Here is a 25,280-nt window from a genome sequence, read left to right as displayed (position 1 = left end):
AGAAACAATAATTACGAACCACATGATAACTTAACACCAAGAAACGGCAACAGATTTCAACAAAAAAACGGTTATGGATTTAGAAGAGAATATGGCAATAACTATAATTCACCCAGGAACGGCAACAACTATTGCAGAGGGAATAACGACAACCGGAACGGGTACTGGAGAACCAATAGACCGACAAATTATCAACAAAGAAACCACTATCAACAAGCTGAACAAGAAAAGAGAATACAGATAGAAGAGGTGGAGGTAAGACCACCAAACCCCGATAAACGTTCGAATTGACAGCTAAGCGCCCATGCCAAAGAGAATGACGCGCCGACCCAGCACAATTGCAGCACCTTGAACAGAGAAGTAAAAATCTTATCACGAGAAGAGAAGAAGGAAGAAACAAATCCGCAGGGACCAGATGAAAACGATGACAAGAAAATAACAATATTGTGTTGGGACGAAATTAATTGGGAGAATGCTGACGAGGATGATGAATTACCAGAGGCATGCACAACGAATGTAGGAGGAAAGGACGAAGTAATGAGTATTGCAGAGCTATTTGAGATGGAAACCAGGGAAAGCGAATTCAATGAGGATAATGCACAGTCGACAGAAGTTGAAAATAAGTTACGAGTGGGCACACAACCCAACGAATATAATGAAGGAAGTTATGAAGCGATAATTAGAGCATTTAGATGCGATTATGTGGAAGTAGCGACGAAGAAGGAGAAGATAGACGAGGATGAGGAAAAAGTAGAGGATGTTGAAGAAAGTGTAAATGAAGGAAGAAATAGAGAAGAGGAAATAAAAGAGAGAGAAGTTGGTTCAAATGGCTCTGAGCACTATGGGACTCAACATCTTAGGTCATAAGTCCCCTAGAACTTAGAACTACTTAAACCTAACCAACCTAAGGACATCACACACACCCATGCCCGAGGCAGGATTCGAACTTGCGACCGTAGCAGTCCCGCGGTTCCAGACTGCAGCGCCAGAACCGCTAGACCACCGCGGCCGGCGAGAGAGAAGTAGCAGTCGAAGCTTATCCTACAGAAAGTTCGAATTCACAAGGGAAATTCCTAAAAAGTCTCATGTATGATTCAGTGGAGGATTCGTTGTTGCAAGAAGAAGAAGAACAGAACCAACCCTTTCAAATTCAACCAATTGTGAAGGCCATGGTGAAGCATATCCCAGTCAATATTGTAATTGATAGCGGAAGTGAACTGACTGCGATCTCAGAAAATTTATTCATGCGGTGTAATGCCAATGAGGAATTGCCAGTTCTGAAAGCATGTAAGATTGAAGTAAGAGGTCCTATTAGAAACAATGCTGCGGAAGTTACGAGACAAACAAGGTTACCTCTTTCGTGTCAAGGTCAAAAGATCGAAGCCAACTTCGTGATTATACCTAAACTAACTGTAGATTTGATTATAGGTGCAGATTTTTTAAATGAGAGACGAGCGATAATAGATATGGGGAAAGGTAGCGTAACATTCGGTAATGGCACACTTCTCGTTGAGCAAAAGGTAAAATTAGAAGAAATACCAGTTATAAACAAACAATTAAGAATGATGCAAGATAAAGAAGATGAAGAATTAGAATGGTACGCACAAAAGGGGGAATCGCCTCAACTCATGTTAGAAGTCCATAAAGAAATCGACGAAAAATTGCAAGAAGTTCAGGGTATTTCAGAACACAGTAAAAGTATTTTACGAGATAAAGCAGAGGTATTTTTACCTAAGACTGGCAGTATTAAACACTTTCAGTACAAGTTTGAAGTAAAACAGGCAAAACCTTAGGACTTCACCATGTGAGCCATATCAAAAAGTCTGAAGATTAATTTTATTACTGGTAAATAATCAGCACAATATTTCAAGATTATGATGCAGATAAGATCGTCAGGAGAAAGAAGAATGAAGAGAGAGGAAGGTGGGAAAAAGAAAGTAGTGCTATACACCACGACACTACACAAAAAATAAAAAAACGCATTTGAGGATTTTTGTAGAAGTTAAGACTCAAAATATCTTAGAATTGTAACATGGAAAGGGCGCCGAAATTTTTAAAGCTTTTTAAGAAGGCGTAAAACAATGTAGGTACTAGACATATGTTAGATGATTATAAGTAAATTTTTTTGTAAGAACCATTGTAAAAACTCCAGCAAGGACAAGATGCAACGACCCACTAGTTGCAACGAGAGAAGTATCAAGAAAGAAAAGGACGTAATTAGCAAGACACAATTCCTACAAGGCAGAAGCGTCGAGAGAAAGGAAAGGACAGCGAGACCAACAGAAGATATCGAAAGTGGGCAATAAATTTGCCCGCTAGGTGGAACCCTGCTGGGACGGAACACGGAGCCGCACAGTGGCAGAGCCCCGCAGAGACGCGACGGGACACCGAACGCCGGAAGGGTCTCTGAGTGCCCCTACGCAGCGGAGCGAGCAAAAAACGTCCCGACGAGAAGACCGCTTGGGCAAGCCACCACTGGCAAAAAATATGTGTAAAAGTCACACTACCACTATTAAACAGCACGCTGATGCACGAAACTGAAGAAAACTTCCACAAAGTAAAAATGACACGCCCAAACCATTATCAAACTGTTACTAGGAGGAGAACTTCAAAGCGACTAGTTATCAATAAATATTTCCGTATCCTGCCCAGAGAAGAACCAAGAATCAAGTAAGAAGCAGAGAAAAAGCAGGAAGAACAGAAGTTGAAGATTCGCAAGATTGAGACCAAGAAAGAAGATGGGTGAAGAATAGACGACATACCTTCCCAAATCCCTATCATATTGTAAACTAGTCGTCTGTGAAATATTACAACGAAAAACGACCGCTTTCAGCGACACATAACGATGACTTTCACGCATACAAAGCCAACAAACCACGAGATTCTGCACTCACAGCTCCATTCCATTATGGGACCTCCACAACAGCAACACACACTTGCAAAGCCAACAAGGAACGACGAACAAAGCTGTACATTAAATACTTGCCCACATCCATCTCGCTCAAGTCCATCACCTTCATGCAAAAACATTCACCAACCTCATGCTTAAAAATTCATAGGATTGTGTGAACAAAGCTGTACATTAAATACTTGCCCACATCCATCTCGCTCAAGTCCATCACCTTCATGCAAAAACATTCGCCAACCTCATGCTTAAACATTCATAGGATTGTGTGAATGTGTGAAATCAAATTATGTGATGTAGGAATTGTGCAAAATCAGACAGTAATAAACTACAAAATAGCAGTCATTGACTATGGACTTAAGTAAGAAATAGACTATCGATAAATATAAGTCATTAGTTCTGAAATGGACAGTATATGAAGAACAAAAGTAAGGCATAATAAACACTAAAACTATATGCCACTTCCAGAATGAGATTTTCACTCTGCAGCGGAGTGTGCGCTGATATGAAACTTCCTGGCAGATTAAAACTGTGTGCCCGACCGAGACTCGAACTCGGGACCTTTGCCTTTTGCGGGCAAGTGCTCTACCAACTGAGCTACCGAAGCACGACTCACGCCCGGTACTCACAGCTTTACTTCTGCCAGTATCTCGTCTCCTACCTTCCAAACTTTACAGAAGCTCTCCTGCGAACCCTGCAGAACTAGCACTCCTGAAAGAAAGGATATAGCGGAGACATGGCTTAGCCACAGCCTGGGGGATGTTTCCAGAATGAGATTTTCACTCTGCAGCAGAGTGTGCGCTGATATGAAACTTCCTGGCAGATTAAAACTGTGTGCCCGACCGAGACTCGAACTCGGGACCTTTGCCTTTCGCGGGCAAGTGCTCTACCACTTGCCCGCGAAAGGCAAAGGTCCCGAGTTCGAGTCTCGGTCGGTCACACAGTTTTAATCTGCCAGGAAGTTTTATATGCCACTTATTTTCTCCTCATAAAAATAAAAGAATAACTATATTTTACTTATTTTCTCCTTATAAAAACAAAGAATAAAAAATTATCTTGTTGGATGTTTTCCCTTTTTTTTAACATTTGTAACATTTGTTAGGATAATATCTCAATACTTGTGTATGTATATTTCTTTGTCAAAGCAATTCTTGGGAATAATTCTTATTTGTTAGTGTAACAATGTTGAAATGAGTGTCTAGAAACAAAAATATTTTACTTGTACATGATATTTAGAAAATGTGTTAGGAATACATTTTACTTAATTACTACATTTATAAAAAAAAATATATTTCTAAGACAATCGTTGTGAAAGACTCCTGACTTTCGATAACAAACTTCTTAAAAAACAAACTTCACACTTAAATAAAGAAAGAAAATAATTAAAAATTAATAATAGCATAAAAATATACTTCTCTTGTCATTTTTGAGAATAATGTGGAAGAATATAAAAATATAAATTAGTAATACAAACTAGCATAGAACCAAAATAACGTGGCTGAACAGTAAGCAACAAAATTTAGATAACGGAATAATTTTTGACTGGTTTAGACAATGATTCAATCATTGCCTAACTTCAGTACAAAAATTAAGTTCGAAGGGTGGTGATATGTAAGGTGTTAGGCAAATCCAACACCTTCCATGAAAACCCTGACATGATAAGCAAATCCAGTAGTACGTCACATAGCTCCGAATAAATCGTGACATTAAATTAACCAAAGTAATACGAGTAACGAGTGAGCAAATGAAATACCACAGACTAACACAAGAATGCCTAAATGCATGTCATACCTTCCCACCGTGAGACAGACGCAGTTCCAAGGGGAGAAACGAGAACAGAAGTCGAGAGCAGAAGCGTGTTAAGCTGGAAGGCCCTACGATAAGGGACGGACGGACACCCACGTCGCCAGCTAACCGCTAGGACCACATCACCTGCAAGTTTTAGCGTGAGACTTTTTCACGTCTCTGTTACGTCAGGACTACCCCCCAGCCCATGTTAAAAGATAGAGCCCTCCAGAAGAACAGTATAGATCTTACGATAACGCTAAAAGGACCACACCAGCTGCAAGTTTTAGCGTGAGACTTTTTCGCGTCTCTGTTACGTTGCAAGCTTTAAAAACATTGTCCCACCACGAAAAGTATAACGTTTCTCATTGGATAGACAGAATTCTTGTAGGCGGAGCTTAAGGTTAACATTGAGACCCTGATTGGTCAGATGAAAACACAGCCAGATAGTTTTTTTAAACCAACTTCGGTAAATTGTAGTAAGGAGAAGTTAGGAGAGAGTTGCTTCGGAGACAGCGAGGTGAGTGGAGCTGTGCTGTCCGCCGCCCCCTGACGAACACCGACAAGGTAATGAACGCACGCGATGCCGCATAACAGCGCATAAAGCTTCACTCAAAACTGCAGAAGTCTCATCTGTTACACCCCATTTTTGCGTAATACTAGTGTCGATCGTCAATTAAAGCTCATGGTGTTCACATTTGCCACTTGAAGTAAAAATCTGAAATGCGATGATTTTTCTGTTATATAGTTATTGAGAAGCCACATCAGCCACTGTAATTTAAGACAAGTTAGATATGCAATTAAAGATAATGGAGGGTCACTGTAGACCATTTTGATAGTTTTCTCTTTTGTGAAACTTAATTTAAACCTAGATTATAGATGTGATATGGCATAGGTCATCCTTTGATCCATTGTAGAACTTGGAAACCCATTCAGGGAATATTAGTTCACACTTCTGTTGAACGCAGTTGGTTTTTACCATCCTGTATTAAAACATTTCCTTTTATCAATAGTGCAATTTATAAACAATGTTTTGTGAGTAGAATAAAATTTCCAATGGTAAACTTAACTGCTTTTTCGACGTTATTTTACCAGCTAACTAAAAATAGGAAAGCCTTGAACCCCTTCCACTAAATTTAGTTAGTATTAAGATTATTTTACAGGGAGTGCAGTGGAGCTGACGCTGAAATCATTAAGTGTTTGATTATATCATCGCTGGTCTCACTGAACTCTTCTGAAATCTACATGTCATGTGTGGTCTGGCGTCTCCTTACCAGCAACAGGTCCCAGGTTCAAACTAGTCAATTCCCTAAAAAACACGCTCAGAGCGTCGTTGCGCGAAAGTGGTGGGGAGACACGATATAGAACAAACAGACACCACGCAGAATGTTAGACACTCTACAGAAAATACAATCAAGTGCATGTTCCAGTACCTACCATCAGTTTGAAGACAGACCGTTTCCAACCTACAAGCCTTAGTCACACTGTACAACACTGTCATCAACACAGTTTTCTATTCCAAGCAATCAGATACAAAGTTCCTTCGGGCATGCATGCATGTCTGAAGCAACTTCCCATCGTAATTCGGAGTAATACAGGCACTGCAGTATCATATTTATCCGCAGACATTGGGCAAGCGACTTTCACGTAAATGTCTCCCCTGTACGGGAATATGCATAATAGTTGTACAGAACAGGTTGTGGCCACATGAATGACGACATATGGAAATTTGGGTCTGGTCGTGAGTCGTGCTCGGAAAGCCTAATAGTAACGCGACCTCTCGCAGTAGGCGCGAAATCCAGGTTCGAATCCCGGTCTGGCACAAATATTCATTGTCGTCAATGCATTATACAGCTGATGGTTGTCCATATTCGCAACTGCGAATAGAGTTCATGTGTTTCATATTACAATAAATCATCTGGCTGATGTCGAATATATTGAAGGTAAAGTAAGGTAATTTTGGATGTATTGAATTTTTGATGTTTAAAAAGCTGAGGTTGCTTTTTTCCTTTGCTGGTAAATTGGCCCAATGGTCGGAAAAAGTTATGTCATTGGTGTGAAGTAAACAAAGCAATATGCATTAACAATGTGTAAAGAACGATCTGGAAGGACATGATTTCAAAATGGTTCAAATGGCTCTGAGACCTATGGGACTTAACATCTGTGGTCATCAGTCCCCTAGAACTTAGAACTACTTAAACCTAACTAACCTAAGGACATCACGCACATCCATGCCCAAGGCAGGATTCGAACCTGCAACCGTAGCGGTCACGCGGATCCAGACTGAAGCGCCTAGAACCGCACGGCCACACCGGCCGGCGACAGTCCCACAGAGTAATACTGTCCTGGCAGCACTCTATGTTGAGCGTAAATGTTTTAACAGCTGTTACGTCTCAATAACTTCTGCCTGGAGACCTCACGTTAGTTAAGCTAAAAGTAAAGCGAGTGTTGTTCTGCTTTCTGACAGGTTAGGTAATAAAATGAGAAACTATCGTTTGTTCGAAATTAAATCTAAATAATATACCCTACTGGCCATTAAAATTGCTGCACCACGAAGATGACGTGCTACAGACGCGAAATTTAACCGACAATAAGACGATTCTGTGATATGCAAATGATTAGCTTTTCAGAACATTCACAGAAGGTTGGAGACGGTGGCAACACCTACAACGTGCAGACATGAGGAAAGTTTCCAACCGATTTCCCATACACAAACAGCAGTTGACCGGCGTTGCCTGGTGAAACGTTATTGTGATGCCTCGTGTAAGGGGGAGAAATGCGTACCATCACGTTTCCGACTTGGATAAAGGTCGGATTGTAGTCTATCGCGATTGCAGTTTATCGTATCGTGACATTGCTGCTCGCGTTGGTCGAGATCCAATGGCTGTTAGCAGAATATGGAATCGGTGGGTTCAGGAGGGTAATACGGAACGCCGTGCTGGATCCCAATGGCCTCGCATCCCTAGCAGTCGAGATGACAGGCATCTTATCCGTATGGCTGTAACGGATCGTGCAGCCACGTCTCGATCCCTGAGTCAACAGATGAGGACGTCTGCAAGACAACAACCATCTGCACGAACAGTTCGACGACGTTTGCAGCAGCATAGACTATCAGCTCGGAGACCGTGGCTGCGGTTACCATTGACGCTGCATCACACACAGGAGCGCCTGCGATGGTGTACTCAACGACGAACCTGGGCGCACGAATGGCAAAACGTCATTTTTTCGGATGAATCCAAGTTCTGTTTACAGCATCGTGATGGTCGCATCCGTGTTTGGCGACATCGCGGAGAACGCACATTGGAAGCGTGTATTCGTCATCGCCATACTGGCGTATCACCCGGCGTGATGGTAGTGGGTGCCATTGGTTACACGTCTCGGTCACCTCTTGTTCGCATTGACGGCACTTTTAACAGTGGGCGTTACATTTCAGATGTGTTACGACCCGTGGCTCTACCCTTCATTCGATCCCTGCGAAACCCTACATTTCAGCAGGATAATGCACGACCGCATGTTGCAGGTCCTGTAGGGGCCTTTCTGGATACAGAAAATGTTCGACTGCTGCCCTGGCCAGCACATTCTCCAGATCCTCACCAATTGAAAACGTCTGGCCAATGGTGGCCGAGCAACTGGCTCATCATAATACGCCAGTCACTACTCTTGATGAACTGTGGTATCGTGTTGAAGCTGCATGGGCAGCTGTACCTGTACACGCCATCCAATCTCTGTTCGACTAAATGCCCAGGCGTATCAAGGCCATTATTACGGGCAGAGGTGGTTGTTCTGGGCACTGAATTCTCAGGAGCTATGCACCCAAATTGCGTGAAAATGTAATCACATGTCAGTTCTAGTATAATATATTTGCCCAATGAAAACCCGTTTATCATCTGCATTTCTTCTTGGTGTAGCAATTTTAATGGCCAGTAGCGTATTTAACACTTCTGTAAAATGGTGCACATTTTTGTTATTTATGCTAGGGCCAAAGTAACCCCAAAATCCGGAAAAAGTGGTACTAGACTCTCGCCAGTCGATACGCATATAGGGAAATCAGATCGCGTTTGGAGTAAAGACAGTTCAACTATAAAAATCTTATCAGTAAATTGTCGACATGTTCGTAACAAAGTTCCCGAATGTACCACCGTCCAGGAAAGATCTCAACCTCAAATTATTCTTGGGACTGTGAACTGGCTAGAACCCGAAGTAAAAAACTCTGAGATATTTAGTACGTCTTGGAATGGTTAATGGAAAGACAGATTAGACGCCGTAGGAGGGGATGTTCATTACAGTTGACAAAAATATTGTTTCTATTGAGATTGAAATTGAGTGTGTTGGTGAAGTTATATGGTCGCGCATAACAGGTGTAGGTGAAACCAAGTTAATTGTTGGATGTTTCTACCGATAATCTGACTCCGCTGTGAAAGTTCTAGAGCTATTCAGAGAAAGTCTATGGTCAGCTGTGCATAAATACCCAGATCATGTGGGACGTGTATGGATTCACTGCAGCAGGTAAAGACAAACAGTCTTGTGAAGTACTTTTGAAGACGTTTTCCGAAAACTGTCTGCTGTCCACAGGCAGTGGTAATATCTTGGACCTTGTAGCTACAAACAGGCCAAACCAGATGGGAATTAGTGATCATGATATCATAGCGACTATGGTTACGAAAGCTAATAAATCAGTCGAGAGCGCTAGGAGAGTTTTCCTGCTAGAAAGAGCATATAAGCAATTGTTAGCATCTCACTTAGATAATGAAATGCAGTCATTTAGTTCCAGAGTGATGGACATAGAGGAATTATGTACAAAATTTAAACAGAATTGTAAATCGAGCTCTGGACAAGTATGTGCCTAGTAAGAGGATTAAGGACGGAAAATACTCACTGTGGCTTAATAACGAAATTCGGAAAACGCTGAGGAGGCAAAGGCTGCTGCACTCTCGGTTCAAAAGAGGACGCGCAAACGGCAGCAGGCAAAGATTAGTAGGCATTCGTGCGTCTGTGAAAAGATCTATGCACGAAGCATACAACAGCTTGACTAAGGATCTGGTGGAAAACCCGTAAACATTCTGGTCCTATGTAAACCCGCTAAACGGGTCTAAGGCTTCCTTCGAATCACCCGTTGATGAGTCTAGTTTGGCAGTGGAAGATGGCAAAAGGAAGGAGAAAAGTTTTAAATTCGACGTTTATGAAATCGTTCACGCTGGAGAATTGTACAAATGTACCGTCGTTTGACCATCGCACAGGGTCCCGTATGAATGAGATAATAATAAGCATCCCTCTCGTAGAAAAATAACTGAAAAAGTTGAAAATAAATAAGTCGGCAGATCCGGATGAAATCCAAATTCGGTTTAACAAAGAGTACTCTACGTCACTGGTCCCTTACTTAGTTTGTATTTATCGCAAATTTATCTCCACCGGAGCAAAGTGCCAAGCGACTGAAAAAAACTGTAGGCGACTCCTATATATAAGAAGGGTAAAAGAACAGACCCGAAAAATTACAGACCAATATCTCTAACATTGGTTTGCTGCAGAATTCTAGAGCATATTTTGAGTTCAAACATAAGAAATTTCCTAGACACCGAAAAGCTCATGTCCACGAATCAGCATGACTTTAGAAAGTAACTTGATCTTTTCTCACATGATATACTGCGAACAGTGGATGAAGTGCAACAGGCAGATTCCATATTTCCAGAATTCCGAAAAGCATTCGACACGGTACCCCAATGCAGACCGTTAACGAAGGTACGAGCACACGGAAGAGGCTCCCAGATATGTGACAGGCTCGAAGACTTCTTAAGTAATAAAACACAGTATGTTGTGCCCCCCCTCCCCCCAACGAAACATGGATCTTGCCGCCGTTGGTGCGGAGGCTTGCGTGCCTCAGTGATACAGATAGCAGTACCGTAAGTGCAACCAAAAATGAGGGGTATCTGTTCAGAGGCCAGACAACTGCGTTGTTCCTTAAGAGGGCAGCAGCCTCTTCAGAAGTTGCAGGGGCAACAGTCTGATTGATTGACTCTTCTGGACTTGTAAAATCAGCCAAAACGGCCTTGCTGGTGCTGGTACTGCGAAAGGCTGAAAGCAACGGGAGACTACAGCCTAATTTTTCACGAGGTCACGCAGCTCTACTGTATGGTTATATGACGATGGCATCCTCTTGCGTAAAATATTCCGGAGGTAAAATAGTCTGCCATTGGGATCTCGGGCGGTGACGACGCAGGAGGACGTCGTCATCAGGGGAAAGAAAACTGGCGTTTTAGAGATTGGGGCGTGGAATGTCAGACCCCTTAATCGGGCAGGTAGGTTAGAAAATTTAAAAAGGGAAATGGATAGGTTAAAGTTAGATATACTGGGAATTAGGGAAGTATGTTGGCAGGAGGAACAGGACTTCTGGCGAATACAGGGTTATAAATACAATTAAGCAGGAGTAGGTTTAATAATGAGTAAAAAAACAGGAACGCGGATAAGCTACTATGAACAGCACAGTGAATGCATAATTGTAGCCAAGATAGACACAAAGCCCACAACCACCACAGTAGAGCAAGTTTATATGCCAACTAGCTCCGCTATTGAGGAGGAGATTAAGGAAATGTTTGGTGAGAAAAAAGAAATTATTCAGGTAGTTAAGGAAACCAAAAATTTAATAGTCATGGGGGACTGGAATTCGACAGTAGGAAAAGGAAGAGAAGGAAAATTAATAGCTGAATATGGACTGGGTGAAAAGAATGAAAGAGGAAGCCACCTGGTAGAATTTTGCACAGAGCATAATTTGATCATAGCTAACACTTGGATTAAGAATTATGAAAGAAGACTGTGTATGTGAAAGAGACCTGGAGACACCGGAAGGTGCTGACAGGTGAGAAAATTACCGAATTATCAGTTTAATACGTCACGTCTGCAAAATATTAACACGAATCCTTTACAAAAGAGTGGAAAAACTGATACAAGCTGACCTCGGGAAAGAAGTTTGGATTCTGCAGAATTGTAGGAGCGTGCGAGGCAATATCGACCCTAGACTTCTCGTAGAGGGTAGGTTAAGGAAAGACAAACGTTCGTTTACAGCATTTGTAGACTTAGAGAAAGCATTTGACAATGTTGACTGGAACACACTCTTTCAAATTTTAAATGTGGTAGGGGCAAAATACAGGGAGCGAAAGGCTATTTACAATTTGTACAGAAACCAGATGGCAGTTACAAGAGTTGGGGGGGGGGGGGCACTTAAGGGAAGCATTGGTTGAGAGGGAGTGAGACAGGGTTGTAGTCTATTCCCGATGTTATTCAATCTGTACATTGAGCAAGCTGTAATGCAAACAGAAGAAAAATTTTGAGTATCAATTAAGGTCCAGGGAGAAAATAGAAACTTTGAGGTTTCCCGATGACAGTGTAATTCTGTCAAAGTTAGCAAAGGACTTGGAAGAGCAGTTGAATGGATGGACAGTGTGTTGAAAGGAGGATATAAGATGAACAGCAAAATAAGAAAAACTGGGGTAATAGAATATAATCGAATTAAATCAGGTGATGTTGAGGGTATTAGATTAGCAAATGAGGCACTTAAAGCAGTAAATGGGTTTTGCTATTTGGAAAGCAAAAAACTGATGATGGTAGAAGTAGGGAGGATATAAAATGTAGACTGGCAATGGCAAAAAAAGCGTTTCTGAAGAAGATAAATTTGTTAACATCGAGTATAAGTTTAAGTGTCAGCAAGTCCTTTCTGGAAGTATTTGTATGGAGTGTAGCATGTATGGAAGTGAAACATGGGTCTATCAGTAGATTAGGTTCCATTAGGCATGGCCTGCACCTCAATAGGTATGGGAAGGGGAGTTTGGAAAGCTTATAAGTGACAGTGTAGTGGGTGGTGGTGGGATCTTTCATGGAAAAATTCCTGTAGTTGTTAGTGTTAGAGCTGTACCTTTTTTAGATTGAAATCAGCTGATAGGTATACTTGCTTGAAGGAAGTCCCTCTAAGGGCTCAGCTTCAGAGGACGTAATGTTTCCGAGTAGAAAAGGAATTAGCATATTTCATCAAAATATGAGGTATTAGAGATAAAGTTAGTGAACTGCTTACAGATGTTGACTCTGAAATTGTTAGTATATCAGAGCGCCACTTAAATAATTTGACAATTCAGAGGCTTCCTTTACCAGGATACAGATTAGCTGGCTGTTTATCAAGGGGTTCCTTGCGGAGAGGGGGAGTACCTATGTATGTAAACAACAGTATTTCATTTGAGTCCATAGACCTATCACGGCACTGCACTGAATATATATTTGAATGTTGTGCAGGGGCAGTTGAATTTAGTGAAACTAAACTTCCAGTTGTTGTTGTTTATAGCTCCCCTAACTCTGACTTCCGAGCATTTCTGCTCAAGCTAGAGAGGGCTCTTGGTTTACTTTGTAGGAAGAACCAGAAATTAGTTATATGTGGTGACTTCAATATTAATTTTATATAAGACTGTGCAAGGAAAAGGATATTAGTAGATTTCATAAATTCATACGATCTGATGCAGACAGTGATTTTTCCAACTAGGGTGCAAGGGAACAGTAGCAGAGCCATAGACAATATTTTTATTCATTCTTCATTACTAGATGGGCATTCTGTTGGTGAACTATGATGCACAATTTTAACATTAAAAGGCTTTAGTACTCAAACAAATGTCACATTGAATTACAAACTATGTAGGGAACTTAATCCAACAGCAATAGAAGGGTTTTTTAAAATTTGTCAAGGAACAATTGTAGTTGGATGTTTATAGAGCCGATAACATATATGATAAATATAATGCTTTCCTTAACACATTTCTCATGCTCTTTGAGAGTTGCTTTCCATTAGAACGTTCTAAACGTGGTACTAACAGTAATAGGCAGCCTGGGTGGCTGACTAGTGGGATAAGGATATCATGTAGAACAAAGCGGGAATTATATCACAATGTTAAAAGTAGTCACAATCAAGTTATTGTAGCCCATTACAAACAGTATTGTAAGGCGCTTAAAATGTTATTAGGAAGGCAAAGAGTATGTTGTATGAAAGTAGAATAGCTAATTCACAGGATAAAATTAAAACCATATGATCAGTTGTGAAGGAAGTGTCTAGTCAGCAGCACAAGGTCGAAAATATAAAGTCAGTTCGCAGTAAAATTATTTCTGTTGCTGATAAAGCAGATATATGTAGAGTATTTAACAATCATTTTCTGAGCATTGCACGTGTATTACATAAAAATTCAGTTTCTACAAAGAATCATATAACTTTCCTGGCAAATGCCTTTCAGAGATTGATGTCTGCAATACTCCTCTGTGATACAGACAAGAGGGAGAATGAGTCACTAATTAAATCACTAAAGACTAAGGACTCTCATGGTTATGATGGGGTGCCTAGCAGAATGTTAAAGTACTGTGCTGCACATGTTAGCCTTGTATTTAGCCATATTTGAAATTTTTCCTTTAAGAATGGTCAGTTTCCTGAGCAATTAAAGTACTCCGTAGTACAGCTGCTTTATAAAAAGGGAGAAAGAGATAATGTAGATAATTTAGACCTATTTCTATGCCATCTATGTTTGCAAAAGTTATTGAAAAGGCTGTGTATTTAAGGATAATTGATCATTTTATATCATACGATTTGCTATCAAATGTACAGTTCGGCTCTAGAAGTCGTTTAACAACTGAAAATGCTATATTCTCTTTTCTCTGTGAGGTACTGGATGGGTTAAACAAAAGGTTTCGAACGCAACACACATTTTTTGATTTAACTAAGGCATTTGATTGTGTTGATCACAAAATATTGCTCCAGAAGTGGGACCATTACAGAATACGTGGAGTAGCTCACAATTGGTTCACCTCTTACTTTAACAACAGACAGCAAAAGGACTTTATTGACAATGTTGAGAATGGCTGTGATGTAAGGTCTAAGTGGGGTACAGTCAAGTTGGGAGTCCCCCAGGGATCAGTTCTAGGGCCACTGCAGTTCCTTATTTATATAAATGATATGCCCTCTAGTATTATGGTAAAGCTAAAATATTTCTGTTTGCAGATGACACTAGCTTGGTAGTTAAGGATGTTGTGTGCAACATTGGCTTGGTTTCAAATAGTGCAATTCATGACCTAAGTTCATGGCTTGTAAAAACTAAACTAACTCAAAATCACAGTAAGACTCAGTTTCTACAGTTTCTAACACAGAATTGAACAGAACCTGACATTTTAATTTTACAAAATGGGAATATGATTAGTGAAACTGAACAGCTCAAATTTCTAGGTGTTCAGATAGATAACAAGCTGTTGTGGAAAGCCCAGATTCAGGATCTTGTTCAAAAGCTTAATGCTGCCATTTTTGCTATCCGAACGATATCTGAAGTGAATGATCGTTCGACACAAAAATTACTCTACTTTGCTTATTTTCATTCGCTTATGTCGTATGGTATTATATTTTGGAGTAACTCTTCCCATTCTAAAACGATATTTTTGGCTCAGAAAAGAGCGGTTCGGGCAATATGTGATGTAAGTTCACGAACCTCTCGTCGGTCCCTGTTCACGAGTCTGGTTATTTTGACATTGGCTTCTCAATATATACATTCCTTACTGTCATTTATTGTTAACAATATTAGCTTATTCCCAGGAATAAGCAGCTTTCACTCAGTTAATACTGGACAGAAATCAAACCTGCATTTGGATCGGACTTCCTTAACTTTTGTGCAGAAAGGTGCGCAGTATAGTGCTGCATCCATTTTCAATAAGCTGCCACTCGAATTCAAAAATCTTAGCAGTAATCCACGCGCTTTCAAATCGAAACTGAAGAGTTTCCTCATGGGTCACTCCTATTGTGTCGAGGAGGTCCTTGAAAAATTACACTGACCCTTGTTGTATTGTTGATTGCTTTTACTTAAACTTATGGACTGACTTATTTCGGGTTCATAACCATTTATTTTTATCTGTTATTACTTTTATGGTGTAATTTCATGTACTGACACATTCCATGACCTTCGAGATTTCCTCCTCAATTTGGTCCCACGGAAGGTGACCTGTAAATAAAATGAAACAAAAACACTACTGAGAAATTAAAAAGGAAGGTCAGCGTTGGCGGTAATATTGATGTTTTATTGACAGCAGAATCTATTTTTGATCACATAGTGATCATCTTGAGTGCTGTACAAATTAAAATTAGACATTGGTGTCAAGTTGATTGATAATTCGACACCAGTGTCTGAGTTTAATTTGTACACCACTGAAGATGATCACTATGTGATCGAAAATCGATTCTGATAGCAATAAAACATCAATACTAGGGCCATCCCTTTCCTTCCTGTTAATTTAACATATATGGTCGTTGTGAACACAGCACTCCATGGAGTCGCCAACTGAGAAAGGTTAGAGAACCGACATTTGAAGCTGAGTGCAGAACGATCCTATTGCCGCCAACATAGATTTCGCACAGGGACCACGAAGATAAGAGACGAGAAATTAGGGCCTGTATAGAGGCATTTTTTCCCTCGCTCTGTCTGCGAGTGGAACAGGAAAGGAAACGTCTAGTTGTGGTACAACGTACTCTCCGCCACGCACTATGCGGTGGCTTGCGGAGTATCTATGTAGATGTAGATGTGATTCTGAAACCTTCTCTGAAGTTGAAAATGATAGCCAGCAACACAAAATGTTGAACGAGAAATTAGCAGTTGGGCAGTATGATACAGGTTTTTACGACAAAGATGAATATCCCGCAATTGCGACTGTGGTGAGTCATGAGGGTGTTAAAGTGAACTGTATGGATAAGACAAAATCCTACTAAAAATATCCAGTACAAAAAGATAACGTATTTTATCCTTGGGATGATTTGATAAGAATTATCTGTCCACCATGACTAACAAAACGTGACTATTTTCAAGTACCAGAGCTCCAGTTATTTGTGTAATAATGGTCATATCCACAGTGTACAGTATCTGTAACATGAGATATATGCTTTTTGTACATAATTATCAAACTGTAACATATAACTTCAAAATGAATTAGATGATTGTTGAAATATTGTACATTGTTTTCCTGTTCTTGCCTTCAAAAATTAGTGTTTTTTTCCCCTCGTATTCCTGTATGAGTTCATGACTACTCTAGAGATATTCATCGCGTTTACTTTGTCCCAACATTTTACTACCCCTTTTTCAAGAACAAATGACTGAGTGAATGGAACTTGCCCCAAGTGCGTGTAACAGTGATCAACGTTTTTTATGGTGTCTCAGCAACAGATGTGATGCATTTTGTTTAATATCTTTTCAAACAGATGGCGCAAGTCTTTGACAATACCAGGAAAACATATGTGAAATTCTCTCTCTGCTACTATTCTGTTTTTATTTTTACCGCGTATAAAGAACAAAAGGAAAAATTGGGCAATAGTAACCGTCGGTTACGGTCAGTCGAATTCAAAAAAGTTGTTACTATCGAAACAGCAATATGTCATTTCTTACATTTGTTGTATTAAAGATCTGTAACACTCAAATGATATCAGTAACCTCCAGTGGAGGACGAGAGAGTCGTTGTGCATCACTGAGAGACTTTCTAATGAAATTTCGAGAGAGCACTTTCCGGGAAGATTTGGATAACACATTACTTCTTCCTACATAAACTCACGAAATGACCAAGACGAGAAAATTCGAGAAATTAGAGCCAATACAAAGGCCTACCGACAACCATTCGTGAATGGAACACGGAAGGGGGGGATCAGTTAGTGGTACCAGAGCTACCATCCTCCACAGTCCATCAGGTGGCTTGCGGAGTAATGACGCAGATGTAGATGTAGGTAACACGGAATGTCCCTGCAAGATTATATCATTGTGCCACGAGTAGTTGATGAGATAAGACGTCATAAATATTTAGATTCGTGTTAAATAGCTTTTGCTTAAAATGGCGAGCAGTAAACTTCAACATCAGGGCACATTTCATTTTAATTTATATCTTCATTCCTTCTAACCCCATTCGCAACACACTTTCCAGGGAAAGTAACTGCACAAGTGTATCACTGTACGATACATAGTTCAGAAATGGAAATGATCATACGTCATTATGGGCCGGGAGTCCCCCATTCGGGAAGTTCGGCCGCCGAGGGCAAGATTTATTGCATTCGACGCTACATTGGGCGACTTGCGCTTCGGAGATGGGAATGAAATGATGAGGACACAACACCCAGTCCCTGAGCGGGAAAAATCTCCTGCCCCAGCCGGGAATCGAACCCGGGCCCCTTGCGGTGGCCTTCCTCCGTGCGGACACACAGATCAGAGATATGACGTAATAAACATTGAGATGCGTGAAAAACTAGCTCTGCTTAAAATGGAGCGCAAATGACCCAGATTATATTGATTCAGTGTTTCATAACGGTAGCACTTTAAATGACTTCTGACAGACATTAAGCGTTTTTTGAAATCTTTCCTAAATTTTTTCTCGGTTACATGTTTTAAATCAAATATTTAATACATTAAAAGATTTGTAAAGTAATCAGAAGTTTAAAGCTGTTTTATACATGGGTGATCGATTCTTTAAACAATCGGAGTTCACTAGAAATGTACTTATCTACTTAAAAGGATATTGGCAGATCACCAAAAATGACATTAGCCTACAACTTATTGCCTAAAGAAGTAAGAACGTTATCGCTGTGTATGTAAATAGCCTTCTCAATATCGAGAACTCTTCGGCAATCGCAATTATGAGTTTGAGAAAAATATTATTTTTAGTTCGTTGGTTAAGATGCCGTTTGTATGTTTACTTCTCTAAAATTTTTGAGAATGTATACTTTCAGATGCAGTGACGCGTCAGTTCCTCGTTGGAAAGCAGATGTCAACCTTGCATCATCCACTTTACTCACTAAATTTATCTCATCCTGAGTATCTCCCCTTTCCAAAATAATAGGCACAAGTTTGGACTACGTTAAGGAGCTACGAAGAGAGTGGAAAATTGCACTGACGAGATTTCGGCAGGTACCATCACCCATTTTAGCAGAAACTTCGATCGTTGGAAGAAAACTGAAAATAACCCAACATGTCTGCTAAATTTACGTTTCCTAAATTTAAAGACTGTATAAACTCTGCGGCTGCCATTAGAATTAAACAACGGGGAAGTGTGGCACTTGTGAGAGAAAGGGTGGACTATACGTGTCATACTATCACTCCATCTGATGATTTCGGCAAGCCTTTCACTGGTATCCTAGAACTGGGTAGACAGTGCCACTTGGGCACTGGCTGGTTGGACTGAGCGACAAGCTAAGGTTCGTCGAATGACAAAATACGATCGACTTGAAGCGCGAACGCAAGAAGACGTGCCAAGAAGACGTGCTGTGTTTAAACTCAAGGAGATGACTTCGGCCGACGCTGCAGTTTCGGTGGTAGAGAAGGGCCTGAATTTGGTACCTACACCGGAGACCATTCCCATCCGAGATGTGATTAGTGGAATAGAACAGCCTGTTTCGAAACTTCCCAAGGATGCGCCGAAGAGATTGGGAATGACACATGCCGCATCTAAGAAGTTCAACTTCAACATCACCTCAGCTGAAAGAAATGCTCTACGAGAATTGAGAGGAGACAAAGACATCGTCATCTTACCTACTGACAAAGGAAATGCTACTGTACTTCTCTCACGCACAGAATATAATAGCAAGATATACAAAATACTCGACGATCCTGCCTACCGTAAATTAAAAAGTGATCCGACGGGTAGGATCCAGAGAAAGACTTTGAAAGTCATCAGGAAAACTCGATTCCAGCGCAAATCACCAAGGGTTTGGTCAATAGGCTGCAGTTCCTCCTAGACTTTATGGCCTACCCAAGTGGGGTGTCTCTCCGTCCCATTGTAACATAGGAGCACCTACTTGTTTCGTTACCAAATATCTGACATCACTATTGGAATGTGTCGTAGGCAAGTACGACCACATATTCGAAACTCTGAAGATTTCATAGGTCGCCTTAGATTGCAATCGCTGGATCTCTTAGTAAGTTTTCATGTTATTTACGTAGGTTCTCCTGCAGGTCTCTTTAGAGCTCATTAGCAACAAGTTTGCTAAGGGTAGAGTGGCATTATTTAAACACGTGCTTACTTCAATATACTTCTTATTTCATGACCAATATTTTGAACAAGTGGACGGTGTCGTCATGGGAAGCCATCTGTCTTCCGTGGTGGCCAGTTATTTTATGGAGCTCTTTGAAGAAAAAGCACTACATTCAGCCACTCTCAGACTTTCTTGTTTTCTACGGTATGTGAATGATACATTTGTGATGAGACCACATGAATTTCACACTGTATCTACGTATCTTCTGCATTTAAGCCGGCCGGAGTGGCCGAGCGGTTAAAGGCGCTACAGTCTGGAACCGCACGACCGCTACGGTCGCAGGTTCGAATCCTGCCTCGGGCATGGATGTGTGTGATGTCCTTAGGTTAGTTAGGTTTAAGTAGTTCTAAGTTCTAGGGGACTTATGACCACAGCAGTTGAGTCCCATAGTGCTCAGAGCCATTTGAACCATTTTTCTGCATTTAAATTCGCTCAATCCGAATATAAACTTAACAATGGAAGTGGGAAAAGTTGGTACCTTACCTTTTGTTGACGTTTAGGTACGAAGGAAAGCAGATGGAATCTCGAGACACAGCGTCTACCACAAGCCAAAACATACAGATCTATATTTGTCAGTCGGCTCTCAGCCGTGCTAGCGTGCGGAGCTGCTCCGCGCGCCGTCCGACGCTCCGCTCTCGGTGGTGTTTACTTCCGCGTCGCGGTGTTTGTGTCTATCGAGTCCAGTACTAACGTACACCATGGCGCACTCGTACCGCCGTGCAACGATCAAAGTAACGTTTCAGGCCGAACATCCACGACCCAGAGCTTTCGAAGTCGAACAGTTTATACGTGAGGATCTACGTTTGAACCCCCAGGACGTAATCGGCATACATTTTTCCATCACTGGAAGTGTTGTCTACATTAAGATGTCGACGGAGGAAATTTGCAATGACATAATTCACCGTCATGCCACCGGACTGAAATTTAAACACTCTGATGGACATATGGGTGCTGTGACAGTCGCCCATGCTGGATTCGGTCTCCGGACATTGCGGGTGTTTGAGCTCCCGTTCGAGGTGCCTCAGGATGTGGTCATTGCCGCCTTCCAACCATATGGCATCGTCTTAGGTCACGTCGCGGAGAAGTGGCAAACATTTACGACCTACCCCGTATTAAATGGCGTCCGGCAAATAAAAATTGAGCTGACGAAACATGTCCCATCGTACCTGCTGATTGGCGGTGTGAGGGCCATCGTCATGTATGATGGACAGCCACGAACGTGCGCAGGATGTGGCCAGGAGGGACATGTACGTTCCGAATGCTTACACCGCCGTTTAATACAGACGCCGTTACGTGAAGAGACCCAGGCTTCGACGGTCACGTCCTTACCCATCACCTACGCCAAGGTTGCACAGGACCCCGTCGTACCAATCTCGATTGCGCCAGCAGCTTCGTCAACGCCACCCGCCGCAGCACAACGCGCCGAGGACACAAGCACGGCGTCGCCTCCAGTGCTCGCTTCAGGACCGTCCGGTTTGCAGACCGAAACCGATGTTCCTGTTGGAACCATGGACGTCGACCTCGGTGTCGTGCCGACGTCTGCCTTTGTCCAGACGGGTTCGGCGTCAGACGACGGGCGACCACATTCTGATTCAGAAGGCCACATCAGGAAACAGCGGTCGCCTCGTAAACACAGGAAACGACGACGAACGCCTTCCGATGACGCCCTCTCTCAGACGGCCCCACGAGATGTCGACCTGATGTCTGACGGTGATCTCCCACATTGCGTCCAGTCACGCGATGTGGCAGCAACAGGCGCCCCTCCTGTGACGCCTACTCTCCCGGCCAGGGACGTGTCCTCGCCGTTGTCAACGAATGATGACGGCGATCCCCCTGCCACTCATGTTCCGGAATCCACAACACCCGTTCCGGAAGTACGTGACCGTCACATGTCCACGTCGTCAGCTTCCTGGGCCGATGACGTTGAAGAAGAAGCGGAACAGACTGCCAGCGTGTCTGCACAGGAGTCCACCTCGGCGACACTGGGGCAGGCGTCCCGCCAGTAATTATCACCACTGCGGGACCACCGGCGGGTCTCCACCTGCCGGCTACTTCTACCGCACGTTCTGCAAATACTGAGGATGGCCGCACACAGCAATATCGTATCGCCACGATGAATCTTGCCACCATTCGTGCCCCCCATAAACTGGCCATGTTCAGAGAGACTATTTACTCTGCGGATGTGGATATAGCACTCTTACAAGAGGTGTTTGTGGCTGACTTCCTAGTTCCCACCGGATACAACGCCCATGTTTCCCCCGCATCCGATACCGGTAGCGGCGTCGCCATCCTGCTACGCGACGGCCTCCCTGCAGAGGACGTCATCTACCTCCCCACTGCGCGAGGTATGGCCCTCACACTGTTCGGCGTGCGTATTATTAATATCTACGCACCGTCCGGCACTGGCCGCCGTCATGACCGACAAATTTTTTTTGCCGAAAGCGTCACGCCCCTTTTCACTGGTCCGCAGGACGATTTGGTACTCGGTGGGGATTTTAACTCGACACAGGAGCCCGCGGACCAACTCCCGCGACATTCCCCTTGTGCATCTCTCTCAGTGGTCATCGACCGTCTCCGACTTGTTGACACATGGCGGAAGCTCCACGGACTTCAACCGGGCTATACATTCTACACCTCTCACTCGTCAAGCCGCATAGATCGCATCTACGTTACCCGCTCCCTTGCTGATGGCACACGGCATGCGGAAATCTGGCCCTTGGCCTTTTCAGACCATGATGCGTACATCTGTGACGTCACTCTCGCCCGACAGCAAGTGTGGCATAGTCGTGGTCTGTGGAAACTCAATGTCGCTCACCTGACCTCCTCAGACTGTCGCCGTATGGTCGAAGAAGCGTGGGCACGCTGCCACCATCGTCGAGAAGCCTATGCCTCCACCTTATCATGGTGGATCTCCTGTGCAAAGCCGACCCTCCGGAAGACTCTGATGAGTTATGGGAAGGAATTAAAGGCGTGGCAAACTAATACCCTGCACTTCTACTACACCATTCTACGTGACTGTACGACGATGCCTTTCTCGCCAGCCCGGCAGTCGATGGTCCATCGCACGAAGGCGCAGATCTCCATGATCATGCGGCGTAACTTGGAAGGCACTGTAGTCCGTTCTCGAGCTTCTAATCGAATCCCTCAAGAACGTCCGTCGATGTACCACCTCCTTCAGGAAAGACAACGACGACGACGAGCTCTGATCCAAGTCCTCACTGATGTGGAAGGGCGCCGGCACGACACCCAACAAAGCATCGGTCGTGCTCTCCATGCTCATTTTGCCGGGCTATACGCAGCCGTACCGCATTCTGCAGCACTGATCACAGAAGTCGCTCAGCTTACTACGACCACTCTTCCAGAGGATGCAGTGCACGACCTCCAAGACGACGTAACCACCGATGAAGTGCTAGACGCTATCAAGGCGGGTTCCGATAACAGATCTCCTGGACCTGACGGTATCCCCATCGAATTTTATAAAAGTTTTCACTATTTGTTGGCTTCCACGTGGACGGCAATCGCACAAGAGCTGATGTCACCGATGACAGTGGTCCCGAGCGCCTTTCTAGAAGGAATTATTATCCCCGTACATAAACCGCGTGGGTTATCGAGGGTCCAGGACTATCGACCAATTACTTTGCTCAACAGCGACATGAAAATATTCACACGGCTACTGGCATCGCGTCTCAAGAAGGTCGCACGTTACGTCACATCCTGCGACCAGACTTCCCTAGGAGGCGACAACAACATCCGTACGGCCCTCTGCCGTTACAGAGACATGATAGCATTAGCGCATCATCAGCGTCTCCCTGGCGCCTTGGCTTCACTGGACTTTAGCCAGGCTTTCGACCGTGTTGACCACTTCTATTTACGGACAGTTCTTCAGCATATGGGTTTTCCTGGCGGTATTGTAACGGTGATTATGCGCCTGTTGAGTAGTGCAACCTCCAAAATCATGTACAATGGTCGTCTTACACCGTCCCTGGTCATCGCACGATCTGTACGACAAGGATGCCCTCTTTCCACGATTTTGTATGCTTTCGCCTTGGAACCCCTGCTCCAGGGCATGCGCCAACGTTTGGAAGGCATGGCTGTGCAAGGCCACCGTTTTTGTTGTACAGCCTACGCAGACGACATAGTACTATATCTGCGCAGTGAAGATGAAGTACGAGCAGCACTGGCATGGGTGGCGACTTACGGCGAAGCGTCGGGGAGCTGCCTCAACGTGTCAAAATCCAAGGTCCTGCTCATTGGTGAGGGCTTGCCGGAGAGATGCGCTGCCCCGCTTAGTGTCTCCGCCACCATACGGTGTCTTGGACTTGATTTCACAGCAGACCTGCGCCGCTCAGCGACTATCAATGGTAGACGCTTGCTACAGACAATCAGAGCAAATCTCGCAGATCACCGGCTACGAGCTCTCGACATTATCCAACGCGCGCAATACGTGAACATGTATCATGCTTCCCGTATACCACACGTGGCTCAAGTACTACCAGTCCCAAATCTCCTGGCGCGACGACTGTTGATGGCTTTCGGCTCCTTCGTCAGCTCGGGGATGTTATTCAAGGTGCAGTATGAATCCCTTGCACTGCCACGAGATCGTGGCGGTTTGGGACTCATCCACGTGCCGACTCGTGTCAAGGCACTATACGTCAGCTCCCAACTAAAACTTTGGCATCGTTGCCCGCAGAGCCTTACTAGCCTCCTGCTTCACAACTTTGCACCGGCCTCCTTGTCCGCCCCAGTACTGGTATCGACCATTCCAACCCCCTTTTATTACATCCAACGATTTTTCCTGGAGTTCAGTTATATCTACCGGTCCTTACCACTTACACGTTTGTACCTCACGAAAACAGTCTCCGAATTGTTACAACAGTGCCGCCCGTCCAACCCCATCGAACGTAAGTATCCACAGTACGTGTGGAGACACATATGGAAGGCGATCCATGCGCGTTTTCTCGAATCAGACGTTCAATCAGCGTGGTACATCACCGTGAATGGCAAACAAGTTAACCGAGATCGTCTGCACCGCATCCATCTCGCCGATTCATCCCTCTGCACCCACTGTGGAGTGGATGACACGGATGTCCACCGGTTCCACTGTGGCACAGCGCTAGACGTCTGGACACTTGCGCGGCGAATTTTGGCGTTTCTTACTCGCCAGACACCGGCTCAGATCGACGTCCACATGCTTTTGCACCCCGATAAGACTTTCTACCCCTCCGCCAAAACTAACTCTGTGAATTGGATCTGTGGCCACACGATCCGCTATCTTTTTACTTCTGGCGACAAGTCTACGCTAGGATATTGGACTTATCTCAACGAACGACACTGCGTCCTGATACGCAACCCACGCTATAAACAATATTTTTCCAATTTCTTACGGAGCACTTTCGATGACCCACCTAGTAGCTGGAACGTCCAAGCCATGAGAAGCTGAAAACTGTATAAAACGAACCGAACTGAATAGATCTGCTACCCGGAACCCACGCCTACGCCATGAGAAGACACGTTTGGACGAGCTGGCATGCT

General features: G+C 43.4%; 1 protein-coding gene and 1 non-coding gene across 2 annotated transcripts in view; both read right to left on the bottom strand.

The window, feature by feature from the left end:
* Positions 1-25,280, bottom strand: part of LOC126161236 (sodium channel protein Nach-like) — a 230,827-nt gene that overhangs the window by 179,404 nt on the left and 26,143 nt on the right. The window lies entirely within an intron of this gene.
* On the bottom strand, positions 3,439-3,513 carry Trnal-caa (transfer RNA leucine (anticodon CAA)). The gene has a single exon. It is a non-coding gene; the product is annotated as a tRNA-Leu (tRNA).

Source organism: Schistocerca cancellata, chromosome 2, assembly GCF_023864275.1.
Source record: "Schistocerca cancellata isolate TAMUIC-IGC-003103 chromosome 2, iqSchCanc2.1, whole genome shotgun sequence".
Lineage (NCBI taxonomy): Eukaryota > Metazoa > Arthropoda > Insecta > Orthoptera > Acrididae > Schistocerca > Schistocerca cancellata.
This window is presented reverse-complemented; position numbering and strand designations above follow the sequence as displayed.